The following is a 14,315-nucleotide window of genomic DNA, read 5'->3' as shown; positions in this document are numbered from 1 at the left end:
CATTGCAACCTCTGACGTCTTCTTAGAGTATTATCTCTGACTATAATGCGTTTGTCTAGACTTGTAAAAACCCCCTGCAGCTAAGAGTTCTGCAAAACCCCCTATTTTTCAACTCCACTCTCTATGTTATCAAGGGTAAAAACCTTGACTAAAAGTGGTTTTAAATCCCTCTTTTATTCCACACAACGCAGCACTTTTTGAGTCCAAAGAGAAGCCTTTGTAACTGCACATTCCTGCCTTTATGCTACAGGAGGCCATATTCTCCATGTTAATGACATTATTCTCAAAGCCACAAAAGCTAAACTTGGCTGGATTTAATGATTAACTTTGCAGCCATTTTCTTTTATTCCCACATCGCAGGGTCGGAAGTATAAATCTGTCAACGAAAAAGACCCTTCTTTTTCTTTTTTCGTTGTCCAAAGTTCAAAGTCAAACCTTTTTAGTACATGTTTGAGGTATATAGCTACCCTCAAACACAAAATTACTTCAAACATCTTCCTTCTAAAGGATTGTTAAACGACTACAAGAACTTTGCACAACTCAAACAGGTACAGCCAAGTTAACACTGCCCAAGAAGACCACTCAGGGGACCTTGAAAATCTGGTCTATGTGGACAGGTGCAGTCACTATAGACAGGATTCTTAATGCTTGTACGACACAATATTATTTTTAAATGGGACAAAATATCTAAGGGACTACCAAAAAGTGGACACATTGCTCAGGTAGTCCTTATGTAGAGGTGGTTGACTGTACATCATAAGGCAAAAATACATTTACATAATCATTAAACAAAATTGCTAAATGATTTGACCGATGCAAAAAGATTAGAACTTGATTGACTTACCAAGTCTTGAGAGGTTGAGAACTGAGTTAAGAGCTACTCTTCGATGTCACGCTCGTATAACTTGGACTATTCCATCTACCAATACCTTAGAGCCAAATTCTCTTCAACAAGATGTAAAGAAAGTTCTGCTCAAAACTACATCGTAAGCGAACCCCAAAACATTCTGTTTATACGAGACAATACACGACTGTCCACAGACTGACAGTTAAATATTGAACTTACCGGCACCATTTTCAAACAGTTTCCTGCCATACTTTTGACACAGGTTTGAACAATCCATGAATGCATCTATTGTAAACTTTGGGCAGTTGAAGGTTTCTCTATGCCCTTGTATGTAATGGCTATTATGTGGCTGTTAGCAAGTTTGTATACTGGGAAAATGTACCAATGAAAAGGGAGTATATTCTATTGACAAACGACAATTTACTGATTTATGTGTGTGTGTAGCAAAACACGGTTAATCCGTAAACGTTACTTCACCAATGACCTTGAGTCTAGCTTTTAAGTCCTTGAGGTAAATTTCGTCACGTTTTGACCTGTCATGCGCTCGAACTTGAATTGAAGGGAGGATACGGTTCAGAACAAATTCCTGACGGCATGGAAAAATTTTGAGTCTCCTGTTGGCATTTTTGTCAAGTGCAATACCAAGTCACACAGACACATTCGAACCCCACCCTTAAAGATAGCATCACACTTCAACAGTAACTAAGTTACAATCCTAACACACGCACATACTGTATACATATACAGTAACACACATTTAGTTCAATTGTAATCATTCAATGTTGCTATGTATATGTCACAGTACAGATTGGAATCCAGTACAATTTGGAACTGTCCTAGGACAGATTAGAATTCCAATCTGTCCTAGGACAGACTGGAATTCCAATCTGTCCTAGGACAGTTCCAGATTTTACTAGTACAGATTGGAATTCCAATCTGTCCTAGGACAGATTGGAATCCTGATTCATCCTAGTACAGATTGGATCCTACAATACAACAATCCTTTTTTTATATTTTTAAATAAAATAAAACAACTGAACTGTATATTATGTAAACTAGAGTTCCACGAACACATATCTTCGCCGAATAAGCAAGGGTTTCTATAAAGAGTGCAGTGAGCGGTGTTTTTATAGAGTTCTTGAATCTATTATGTCTACAAATGTTACCTCATATATTAAGTTGAGTCTATCAATTGACATGTGTGTGTTATGTACAGGGTATGGTAGTTTGCAAGACTTTTCTTTTTTTCTTGATTGACAGTTCAGCCTAGCAGTCCATGATTTAGGCACATACATGTAAGTTTTGATGGGAGCACTCACTAGACAGTGCTCCTAAGGAAACATCTCCAGGTATACCAGCTGATTTTAAAAGTAAATGCCAGACCCCTGAGTGCTCTAGGAAGGAATTTTTAGGAAGTTGAATCAAGCACACTCAGGGGGATGTGTGAGAATTTATTGTTCTTTCATGGAATTTTGTCTGTATTGGCTGTGAATATCCCAATCCTCAGCTTACACCTAGAAAGTTTAAACCTCCTTGCTTACAGTCACTGACTAAAAGTAATACCAAGACCTGAGGGCCAAGGCTAACATGATCTTCAATCAAGCAGTTGATAATTTGACAACATCACTGCTTGTCCAGGACAATTGATGACCTAGTTTGAAGCGGCATAACAAAGAAAGGAAAAATTATTTTAATTTTCTAAATGAGGATACTTCTTGCTTTGAAAGTGAGCTCTATCCCATCAAGGAGGTTTGATCCCATAAGTTCCAGGATTTGAACTGTTACCGAAATATTGCCTAGAACAAACTCGAGTTTGCCTGATGTTTCAACTCATATGCTATGATTGTAATAACTTTATATGTCGTTTATAAAGGTTAGACATTCAGGTAAACAATATATATCAAAGACAATTCAAACTCTACAAGTGGATAAAGTTCGGAGATTTAATTCTGAATCTCATAACTTTGTACGTAAAATGGAACAATTTATAGAAATACACTAAGCCTGTACTAGTACATGTATTTCCAGTTCCCGCACTACAAAAGTGACCTAAATAAGGCATCTCTCCTTAGCTACATAACACCTTGAAGTACGAGGTAAACCAAAAATGATAAGTATGTCACCAACATGGCTCGAAACATGAGATTTGGATATGAATCTTGAACTACTATATCAAGTAGTCTATTTTGTAGGTTAGCACTGTTTATGTAAACTGTCTGAAGCACAGTTCAAGTCAATATTCTTATTGTATGACCGTGATAGTATTTTATGGAACAATGACTCAATGGACATTTGCTTGGTCCTACTTAGAAATAATGACAAAAATACAACAAAACTATCATTGGCTAATATAGTATATCTCTAGAAGTGAACTTTCAGAACCCTGAACCTTGAATGGGGACAACAAGGGGAACAATGGTTTTAGAAGTGATAAAAGTCTGAATCAGAACAATACGTATACGTACTGCCAATGAATTTGTTTACCCACAGGCTGACTATGCATACGTCGCGCACAAAATCAAATCTGTCAAGCATACATGTACATGTATGCTATATACTACTCACTATTTTTACTCAACATTCAACATTTATAACGGTTACCCTAGTTACCCTAAGCAAACATCTAACAGTAGTTTACGTAAAACCAGTATTTTTTTATACGAGTTATTTGAAAGCAATCTTCCAGAACAATAAACCATCCTTTTTTCTGTTATTCTGCCGCCGCCATCACTTAACCAAGCTGATTTATGCTGTCACTGACTGTCACAGAAAGTAGCTCTTATATACCTAGCCACTAAATAACTGGAAAAATCGGTTGAGCATATCAAGTTACTCATAATGGGCCATAATATGCAAATGTCTCTAATTTACATAATATACAGTTCAGTTGAAGGATTCCAATCTGTCCTAGGACAGATTGGAATTCCCATCAGGATTCCAATCTGTCCTAGGACAGATTGGAATTCCCATCAGGATTCCAATCTGTCCTAGGACAGATTGGAATTCCAATCTGTACTAGTACAATCTGGAACTGTCCTAGGACAGATTGGAATTCCAGTCTGTCCTAGGACAGATTGGAATTCTAATCTGTCCTAGGACAGTTCCAGATTGTACTGGATTCCAATCTGTCCTGTGACATATACACAACAGGTCAGATTCTTCAACCTTGACAACTTTAGCGGCCACAGTCGACAGGTTAATTGGTTAGTTTAGTAACTTTTGTTAACCAAATTAGTCAATTAACTGAGCAGATATCCATTAGAAAATCCTTGAAACCTGCTCTACTTTTATAAGATAAATTAGCATATCCATAGTGCTATAAAATCATACTGTAATAATCAAGAATATTCTAGCATAAAAATTGTAATAAGACTCTTTGCTTAGTGTAATGCAAGGAAACTATAACTTTGTACGAACATCAATTCCAACGTTCGAATCTGGTTTCATAATTCTCAAAAGCGGCACACACAAATACATAGCAATCAAATTATTCTATGGGAGCCCGTGAGAGACAAGTTCAAAAGCCCATAAAATACAGTAACTGTAAAATGTACAAAATGTAGTCCGGTCCGGAATGCCCGTATCGAACATTATCATGGCCCAAGTATAATCTAAAAGGAACTATATACTCACCTACACTTTTTGATGATCAAAAAATACGAAAAACATCCAATTTGCAGCAGCAAGACTAAAAAGTAAAACCTCCAGGCTCTTTTTACCAAGGTTGTAACAATACAGGACATTGAACTTACTGATCAGTCCCTACTTTGCATATACTTGAACGTGCGGTTTTTCAGCGGACATTGTTATCCCTGTCGCCAACCATCCTATACCTAGTCGTGTCTAATTTACAGTTACAGCGTTTTGTCAACACGACCTGACAGTCTATACAATACTTATCCTCAATTATTAAACTGAGTACTTGGCTAAAGACTACATTGTATACATCATACCCTAGACGTATTCCTTTGGGAAATTACTGAAAGAGCAGGGTAGTCGCTGACTTTTTGTATGTCGTAATTTTTGCGCGTGATTTAGTTTTTCCATTGTCATTGGCATTTAGAGACGGAAGAAATGACAGTGGGAGAATGTCATGTAGCTTTCATAATGGTTGTGTTGTTTGGAAGTGTTTAATATGTGTCTCATCTGAGACGGGTGGATCAACGTGACATTGTACAAGCCACGTGCACGCTTTTCTTATACAGATGTATAAAGTCAAGGCTGCCTTGCAATATTTCCTATAACATACAAATTTTGTTTTGAGGTCAGAAAGACACTAACACTTTAAAAAAGCTTAAAACATAATATATGTTGATTAATGAATTATGAAACTGACTCACCTATAAACTAAAAATGTTTTATATGATTGTGTAGTTCTGAGTTTGTCTTTAGTTTTATAGCTAATACACAAAATTAATGTTCTTTTAGTTCAGTTTTGAATTATCAGTTTTCTAGAAAAAAATGTGTACATGATTGTCATCATAATGTCTAGTTTTTTTCTAGTCATGTATCTACATTTAACGGGGGCCGCCCGAACCTCGCACGCGCCCGAACATCGCACGGATTTTTTACTGATCTTATTTTGCATAAGTACGCCGTGTTTGTGTCCAATGACTATGCTGATAAGGAAGGTAAATAACCCAAGTTCATGCACATAATTGTCATTTACATTCAAAACATATGTGTACATATTCATTTCTTTTTTTGTCGAAAAGTAGTATTTTGACAATAATGATGGCAACGCTGAGTAGAGGGTCACTGCGTAGCTAGACGGCCCGGCACCTAAATATACGACCTGTGCCAAGCAGATACATAAGTCACACAGCTATCATACACATAAGAAAAATAATTTCATAAAACACTAAAAATTTGGGTCTTTAAGTGTTTGTTGAGAAGAAAACCGACCAAAGAAAAACAACGTAAACATTGCTGTCGTCTGACGACGTTGTTTTCCCGCCATTTTTTTGGACCGCGATGGTGGCGGGACGATTCAACGCACAGCTTTGTTACGCTCTAACATGTGATTGGTACCGTCTATGAAAAGGAAACTGAATACAGAGATGGCGAAGATGTTTCCCAATAAGTAGACGGAGTATTGTTGATGTAAGCGGTGTCGTTTTTTCGTAATGATTTCGTAAGTCGGGCCGCATTCAATACGTACGTCGGGCCGCGTAGTAGCCTATTTCCCGTGGGAACATGAGCTGGGATGCGCTAGATATAGCCCTTCTCACATGACGTTAGAAGTGCACACAGTCAAAATTTTCCGGTCAAAAGAAAGCTAGAATATAGCAGACTTCAAGCCTTATTTACATTTCCCTAACTTCATCACCAACTTCCGAAGAGAGCAAAATTACCAAAGCGTACTAAGTTAGGCACACTATCTGGCGTAGCACTAAATCAGAAGGTACATTCGTGAAAATGTCTCACAGCGTCTTCCGCATGTAACGCGGAGCATGAAGGGCCCATGAACAGTATGAATACATTTCTTGTCCAAGTATGGTCTTTAGATGAATGTGTTCAAAATTCATTCATTAAAACCTGACCACTCTCTGGCAACCAGCAATGGAGCGCCGTGAGTTCCAGCGCGTAAAAAAACGTCCGATGGTTGGGCACCCCCCGTTACATGTTAAAATTGAAAGAAAGGCTTAAACATAAGTCATAATTTACCATTCATAAGTTCTATAACATTTGACATCACAAAAATGTGGAAAAAAACAACAATAATAGATGCAAATGTAAATACATGTAGATATTAACCAGCTAAACTAGTAGTACATCTGCAAGGCAACAGTTACTGACAAGTAACTGGCATGGATTTTGAAAATTTTCTACAACCTTTTCAGCTGCTTAAGTAACTGTTACCTTGCATACTAGTATCTTATTACCTGGCCATGCATAGATGTCTAACCTTCAACAACGTAGCACATGTACATCTTTAATCAGGTGATCCTAAATTTATTAGCTTTAACCCACAATAGTTTACACACCTGCACACAGCAGAATTAAACCTTGTTTCGCTATCACTACTGGCAACACTGTACACACTGTCAAGGTGAAATACAGCCAGGCCAATAAAACCTTTCTTTTCTCCTTAATTTTTTATCATCGGCCGATTTACGAGGACTTAACTTCTTAAGCCGTAAGTAGTGGGTGTGTCGAACGATTACTGGTCAAATTCCATGGCTATCGAGAATGCCACACCTGTTTAAAGACTTGAACAGCTGAGGATTTTAAAGAAAGAATCAAGAGTGCCCCCCTCCCCACCTAGAATAAAAGCAATGATATATATATCTATTGCAGCACCTGCCATTTATTAACCCTTTTAGAGTAAAGGGCCAATTACAAAGCATACTTCTAAAATACAGTAATGTTTGGTGGGTTAAAGAAAGAGAGAAATAGGCTACGGTTTTCTATAACTTTATAATTATATGGAAGAAACTTTCCTTTTGCTCATTGGAATGTTTGAAGTTTAGAAGGAGAAGGAAAATACCGAAATGTATTGGGACTTTTTTTCTAAAGGCAAACAATTTCTGGAAAGGGATGCTATGTGGAAAATTGCGAGAAAATGTAATTACGTTGCCCGAGTGGCCTCACAAAGCCACATGAGAAGTGTCTGAAAAGAAAATTTAACATCATTTTCAAGCTGCTGCATCTTTTGTGCTCAACTTCTACATAACATGTGAACGTGACACGCGAGAAGTTTGCTTCATAACAGAAGACATTTATTCTCCTCCGTGACACTTTTAAGACTGGAAAAAATTAATCCATTAAGAAATTTTGAGGGTCACGAAATGCATATTCCCATTATAGGACTAACAGTTGATTTCTTCAAATCTGTTGTTTTCCTACCATTATCTACTTTCAGAAACACAATACTGTAAATCATAAAAACGTTTGCAATGATTCTAATTTCGTGGTAACCTGTCCACTGCAAATTCAGGACACAGTCAACATGCATTTTCAATGTAATACAGTAACTACTGTAACAGTACTACAGAATTGTTTCGAAAACTTCCTTTCCCCTCCTACTACAAAAATAATTGAATTTACAGTACCGGTATATACAAGCAGTAATTTTGTTAACGTTGTCAACGCAACTTGTGTAACCCACCCACTCACTATCCAGCTTAAAATTCATTTTCCCTTACAACTTCAAACATATACAAGAAAAGTGTTCAAATATCTTTTTTGTTTAAAACTTCTTTAACTTTTAAGTTTAACTTACAATATTGTAGAATTTCAGGAAATCGCGATTGAAATCACCCAAATTTGCTACACAACTGAAAATCAATGGCATAAGGGCAAAGACTATATGGCGACAGTTAAGGTCAAGGTCTTAACGATTACTTCGTTAGGGACGGACACCTGCAGAATTGATTAAGTCATCTCCAAACCATGGGAAATTACACACAACCGAACACCTGTGTGCACTGTAACTGTAACAATATTTGAAGAGATGAGGGGAGGGGGGTTGTTTACAACAGGAGTTGTTGACGAAGACTCTAGTTGCTTGGTTACGTTTATGTGCAAGAGAGAAACTAATATCTGGTCCGTGAAGAGGCCTGATAAGCGACAATGTTTATCCTGTTCTGCTCGAGTACAGAACACACACGCAGCGCTACCGAGGAATATCCCTACGCCGTCACCGCCGATAGCCCTGTTTATTTTCATCTTCACTCCAATTTGGAAATGCATGGTAGTTTAACAGGCCTCTGATTGCTTTGTTTGACTCTTAAGTGCATGCTTTTTGAAAAAGGGGGAGCAAAGATCGCTGGGCACAGGCAGAAATTGACAGAAAAGCTATTTCCAACCAGGGGGCAGACAATAGGCGGTGGTGTGATCGGCCACCGCTTGAGGGGGGCAGATACCTGCGTATCCATGTTTCCATTAAACAAAGCGTATACAGGATCGTTTACCGAGCTCTATTCCCGTGCCAAGGTACACGCGGTGCATTCACTGCCCTCACGGCCGCCTCTTTACCAAGCGTGCGTAATGCCTGCTGATTTTCCGCTCTGCCAAAACTTCAAACAACGCTAAAACTGCGTACGCTAAACCCGTTATCTCAAAATGCGCACAAACATTGCTTTGGCTAACACGCCGATAACGACTAAAACGCGTACCTACGTCACATCTGTAAACCGAACGACATACGATCCTGTAACTTTACTATTGAATTCAATTGACTGAGTCCACCCTTTCTTTTCACTTCTGGAAACCAAGACTGCGGCCTCTTATTCACCAACCTCAAACCTTGGTCAAATAAATCCCAACTCTTGACCGGTCAAATTCCATTTCATAATCCTTCTAACTAAAACTGTTTATGGAATGCCTGTAATAGAAATAGGCTTGGTTTTGTGAAGGAATATGTCAAGAAAAATACAACTCAAAAGTTTTTCTTTAAGCGACAATGGATTAACGTGTGTCGGTACAACAGGTTTATGTAAATAGGCTTCAGGTTGGACAGTTAATCGATTTCATTATCAATGCAAAGCTTCTAATCTATACTTGTTACAACAAAGTTCATTCAGAGAACTCACAGACACTGGCTGAAATGTTAATTTTGAATCCTATAAATAATAAGATCTCAAGAAAGCACTGAAAATACAAGTTATAATCGCAACCACATGAAGACAACTGTTGTAACCATAAAAAATTCCCTCAGAAGAAATTCTAATTTCAGCAAATTCCAGACTGTTTGCAAATGAAACCCAGGAGCTTTGTCTAATAGTTTTTTTCTGTTTCTAGCGACCCATACTTATAGAAAAATTTACCTGTCATTATTATGCAACAAATTGTTGCCATGTAGTAAACAGAATCCATTTTTCATATTCTAGACCATTATGTGGTTTCATTGTTTACAATTTCATCCTCTGGAAATCATTCATTTTTGAATATCAATTTGTGATGCTTCTCTATGGTGATCTATCAGATACTTAATAACATGGCTGATAAAAAGGCTACTGGGCTAAATTTACATTTTAAATTCAGTTTTGAAAATAATAAGGATTTGGCGTTGTACAGCACAGTAATGTCAAGGTCACAGCCATGTTGACAGCAGAGAGGATTATGGGAGAATTGTCAATAACGTTCCCAGAACAAAACAACTAAATGTGTTTACGCAAACTGCGAAGACTTCTGTTTGGTAAACAACCATCAAACGTGACCAACATTCTCTACATAGACTCAGCATTTTTGTACAAACAATAGAACTAACTTCAAAGAATGCTTTAGTGGAATTCTTTTTAATCATTATTTTTGTACACCTTTTTTAGGAGTACAAGTACCTAAAATTTTGTAACATCATAACTTATCACACACACACACACACACACACACATACACACATACACACACAATTCAATAATGGAGTTAAACAGTAGCATTCTTGATCTTTGGAACAATATGAATTTTCTATAATATTCATATTCAAACAGAAAGTGTCGTCATAAATTATCACCAATTTTGTCTGTGACCACCCATGTGATGATAAGTCCTTTGCAAAGTGATTTTTCCATTACTTCAAGTCCTTCGGGAGTAATTCCCGTTAAGTCGTGTGGAAAACTCAATCAGTGTTCGCTTGTCAAGCTGTCTCACATAACCTGAGTGACTACACCCAAGCTTTTGTGTTAGAAAATTAAGTTTTTCACACAAAAAAGTGATTTTTGAATAATTACATTTTGTGAGGTCATTCCAGATTGCATATTACAGGTACAGACAACACTTCAGGCTATTCCATTCATGAGGGGGTGTTCAAGATGACGTTTTATCTGATGCCCCTCCCTTCTTTTATATGACTCAGACCTTTTTTGTTTAATCACATGTAAAATTATGATGTAAATACAAAACCATTTTTATTACTCCTTCTCCTTTCCATAATAACCAATAATAATTTCATTTTGCGAATTGCAAAGATTTCAGCTTTGGTGGCACCCCCCCTCCCCACCTATGGAATGACCAACTGAATGACATAAGATATATTTGCTCATTGTTGTAATTGAATTGTGAGGCACTTGAACAGTAATGCAAAATTAGACCCCCAACTGTGTATTATAATTGGGACAACGAGTCAAGTTACATTCAAATTCTATCTGACAGTTGCGGTAGTCTGTTGGAATTAGCAATAGTTATTTTTTATTGACAAGGTGAAAACATAGATTTAAGCAATCATATTCAAAATGTATTGGTCTATTTGTTGATTTCTCAATGATTCTTTAATTAATGCATACAGCAAAAAAGGTGCAATAATTAGATTTTGTAATCTAAATTTTGTAATGAAGACTTCAATAATTTCATACCATTTAATTCCTTCTCGAAGTTCTTGAATATCCTTAAAGCTTACCTGTACTCTTCAATTTTTTTCTTCTGCAAATTGCAGATTGCAGATGAATATTTTGAGCTCTACCCTCTCATAAAGAAAATCATAACTATTTGACCTCCTTCGCTCAATATTGACCATGGTAAAATCCTAATTCAGATCAACCCTACAATTATACAACTTTGTGGCTAAACAGAACTTTCTATATGAAAATAACAGTCTCTGCCACATAAGGGCAAATCTATAAGCTGACTCAGTCTGTTGCAAAGTGCTTTTCTTTGCTTTATACGGCACCAGAATCCATTCACTCATCCCGTGAATATAATAAAAATTTAATAAGGATACAAAATGCTAGAATACATCATGGTCATTCAATACAATAGAGCCAGATTATACTATCTATAGGAGACTGAAGACCTATAATGTTATCCTACTCTAGAGACAGATCCATAATAGTCATCTTGAAGGGTTGGTATGTAGAAAACCACATTTCTTCCTGATATACCGTAACTTCATTTACTTTCGCAAAGGTTTTATTTCACAGTAGGAAGGAAAATTACATCTTTGCAGTGTTATAAGTCTGTGATTTAAACAATTCTGAAGTATAGTGGTCATTAGTTGAAAACAAATATTTGTGGTGTTATATAAATGGTCACTGCGAAAATAAAATGACCGTGAACATTTCAGGATTTACAGTAGTCATCATGAAAGCTTGGAAAGTATAAAACCTGATACAAGAAAATACTTGTTTACAAAATACAACTGTTTTATATCATGATAAGTCTAGTTTTGATTTTCAATTAAATCTATCTATCTTTCTTGAAGAATGACGTTTCTATATAAGCACAAATTCAAGATTTTAGATTCAAATAGTTTTCTAGACAAGTGCACTTATACCCAAAATTGGGCTGTGCACCAATAAATTCTTGACTGTGGGTGCACCTAGATATTTGTTTAGGGTAATACATTATGTCTTACATCACATGAAACTACTGTATGTACACTATCAGTATCACACCGCATATTCTTCACATTTTAAGTGTCAGAAAAAATAGTAAAACCTTTGTATTGTTTAAAATCTTGAAGTTAGCTATAGAATTTCATATTCAAGCTCTAAAAAGAGGCAGTGAGGTTAGTTTGTAATTAAGTTTTTCTGACATTCTAATTTATATTATGTTGTACACCCAACATTTTTCTGAGCACCTAAATTTTCAGGTTATGTTTATCAGTGCATCTATTCCCAATACTGATTTTCTAGCCCTGGGATTCAAACTAGGTGTTCAAAACTGACCTGTTACTGTATCTACACATACAGGTGCATATTGTGTGGTCAGGAAAACAGTTTGAACAGGTGTCTTTGCTTTTTCCTTGCGATATAATGAGAATTGTTTTGTGCTTAGAGAGAAAAGGTTGTTTCGTAGTGGTGGTCTGAGTAGAAAGAAAGGATACAATTGATAATACTTTTGAAATAAAAATGCATACTACAGATCCAGTTGCCCCCCTCCCCTCAAATTCAATATTTAAGCGACTGGACATTGTTGTGTATATTCATTCATTTTCACAGGGAATGTTAAGGTAGAAGGGCAAAGGAGATTTTCGCTGTGTTTCAAGTTTGCGATTGAAACAATTCTGTAGCAATACATGTACAAATGCATAATCGTGGTGTCATGAATATGTGTTAGAGAGGTCACCACAAAAATAAAACCACTGCAAACATTGAAAGATTAACAGTATTCCCATGCAGTCTCTGAAGAAAAAAAATCAAAATATTGAATTATCTAAAGTAACATGAATCGCCAAAAAGCTTGTATGCAAAATTTAAATCTGTTACCAAGACTGTAACCAGGTAATAATAACTTCCCTATTCCGGAATATCAAATCTGTTTTGTAAACAACCAACCAACAATACTGCTTAGGATTAAACTTAGCTTTGAACAAGACCCCACCCCACTTTCAAGCTAAGACCCCACCTGCTTTAAGACCTTTGTAAAGATTACAAGAAGTCTTAATCCTTTCACTTCTTGTTGAAAATTTCTTGTCAATACAGTACTTTTGCTTATCTATTTGTTGGCTTGAATGTATGATAAGGGGTCCTGCAAATCTTGGAATGGTTTTTTAGTGGTTTTGATAAAAAAATTTGCATTTTAATTTTATCTACAGCTAATACTTGACACAGCAAATATGTGTTTTCATTGTATAGCTACTGTACAATCTCAAACTTAAAACACTGCAAAAACCTTCTTTCCAATTCTACCCTGCTAAAATAAATCAATTTACAGTATGTGGGCTTGAGGAGGGGGGAGGATAATGGTTTTATGCAGCTTTCGCAGGATTGTACGTGAAACAAAACATCCTGGACATTAAGCTCTCTTCTAAATTAGAAATTGCCCCAAAGGGAAATTCATGCTTCTGTTGGGTGCCGATAAAGTACTTCTATGTTGTCTATTTCATCTTGCCTAATTGAATACTTTTTCATAATCATCAAAGAAATACACTGAAATGACATTCTCATACAATGGTCCAAAAACCTTGTAAATATATGGCAATACATTTATATCATACATACAAGTGTAATTGAAAGAAAGCAATATTTTTTGGTAGGATGTGGAAGTCTCTGTTGTCTTTTACCAATCATTAAGTTAAGCTGTAAAACGTGATAGAAAGAAATGTAACTACAAATTTAGTACGCATGTTATACCTTATAAGTATTTAATTCTAAATTCAACATTGACCTTAATAAAGATATACAGTTTTTGCAAATGAAACTACAGTAACTAGTAGGGCATAGCATTTGTGTCTTTTTTTAAAGGAATTTTTCACTGCCTTTCCATTACTATAGCTTCTTACGCCATGTGACATTTACCAAACCATAGTACAGAAACAACGTATCAAATACAATGTATGCTAGTGTTGTTCTATCCAGTTGTAAAACTACATTTTTCTGTAATAAGTACTAGAATTAGTAGAAAGGTATCCCAATTTACGTTGTCGATACCTGCTTATTATCTTGATAAAATCTCACACGATTGACCTACTAGCTACTGTAGGCTATGCCTATATCACAACGCTGCAATGTTTTCATAATCTTCACAGTCTGATTCCTGTGAATTGACACATTTGCAACAATGTGTCCAACAAGACAGGCACATTCTA

General features: G+C 36.3%; 1 protein-coding gene across 6 annotated transcripts in view; it reads right to left on the bottom strand.

Moving 5' to 3' along the window:
• The window catches only part of LOC136422031 (serine/threonine-protein kinase 33-like), a 51,654-nt gene that overhangs the window by 36,719 nt on the left and 620 nt on the right, over nucleotides 1-14,315 (bottom strand). Inside the window, exon 1 of one of the 6 annotated variants that reach the window (XM_066409646.1) lies at nucleotides 4,481-4,552. The exons of 2 other annotated variants lie outside the window; for them this stretch is intronic. The gene's annotated coding sequence lies outside the window, so the exon portion shown is untranslated. Of the gene's footprint in view, nucleotides 1-4,480; nucleotides 4,553-14,315 lie in introns of those variants that run through there. 3 more of the 6 variants (XM_066409648.1, XM_066409649.1, XM_066409652.1) reach the window with 3 other exon arrangements.

The sequence above is a fragment of the Branchiostoma lanceolatum genome, chromosome 16, assembly GCF_035083965.1.
Source record: "Branchiostoma lanceolatum isolate klBraLanc5 chromosome 16, klBraLanc5.hap2, whole genome shotgun sequence".
Lineage (NCBI taxonomy): Eukaryota > Metazoa > Chordata > Leptocardii > Amphioxiformes > Branchiostomatidae > Branchiostoma > Branchiostoma lanceolatum.
This window is presented reverse-complemented; position numbering and strand designations above follow the sequence as displayed.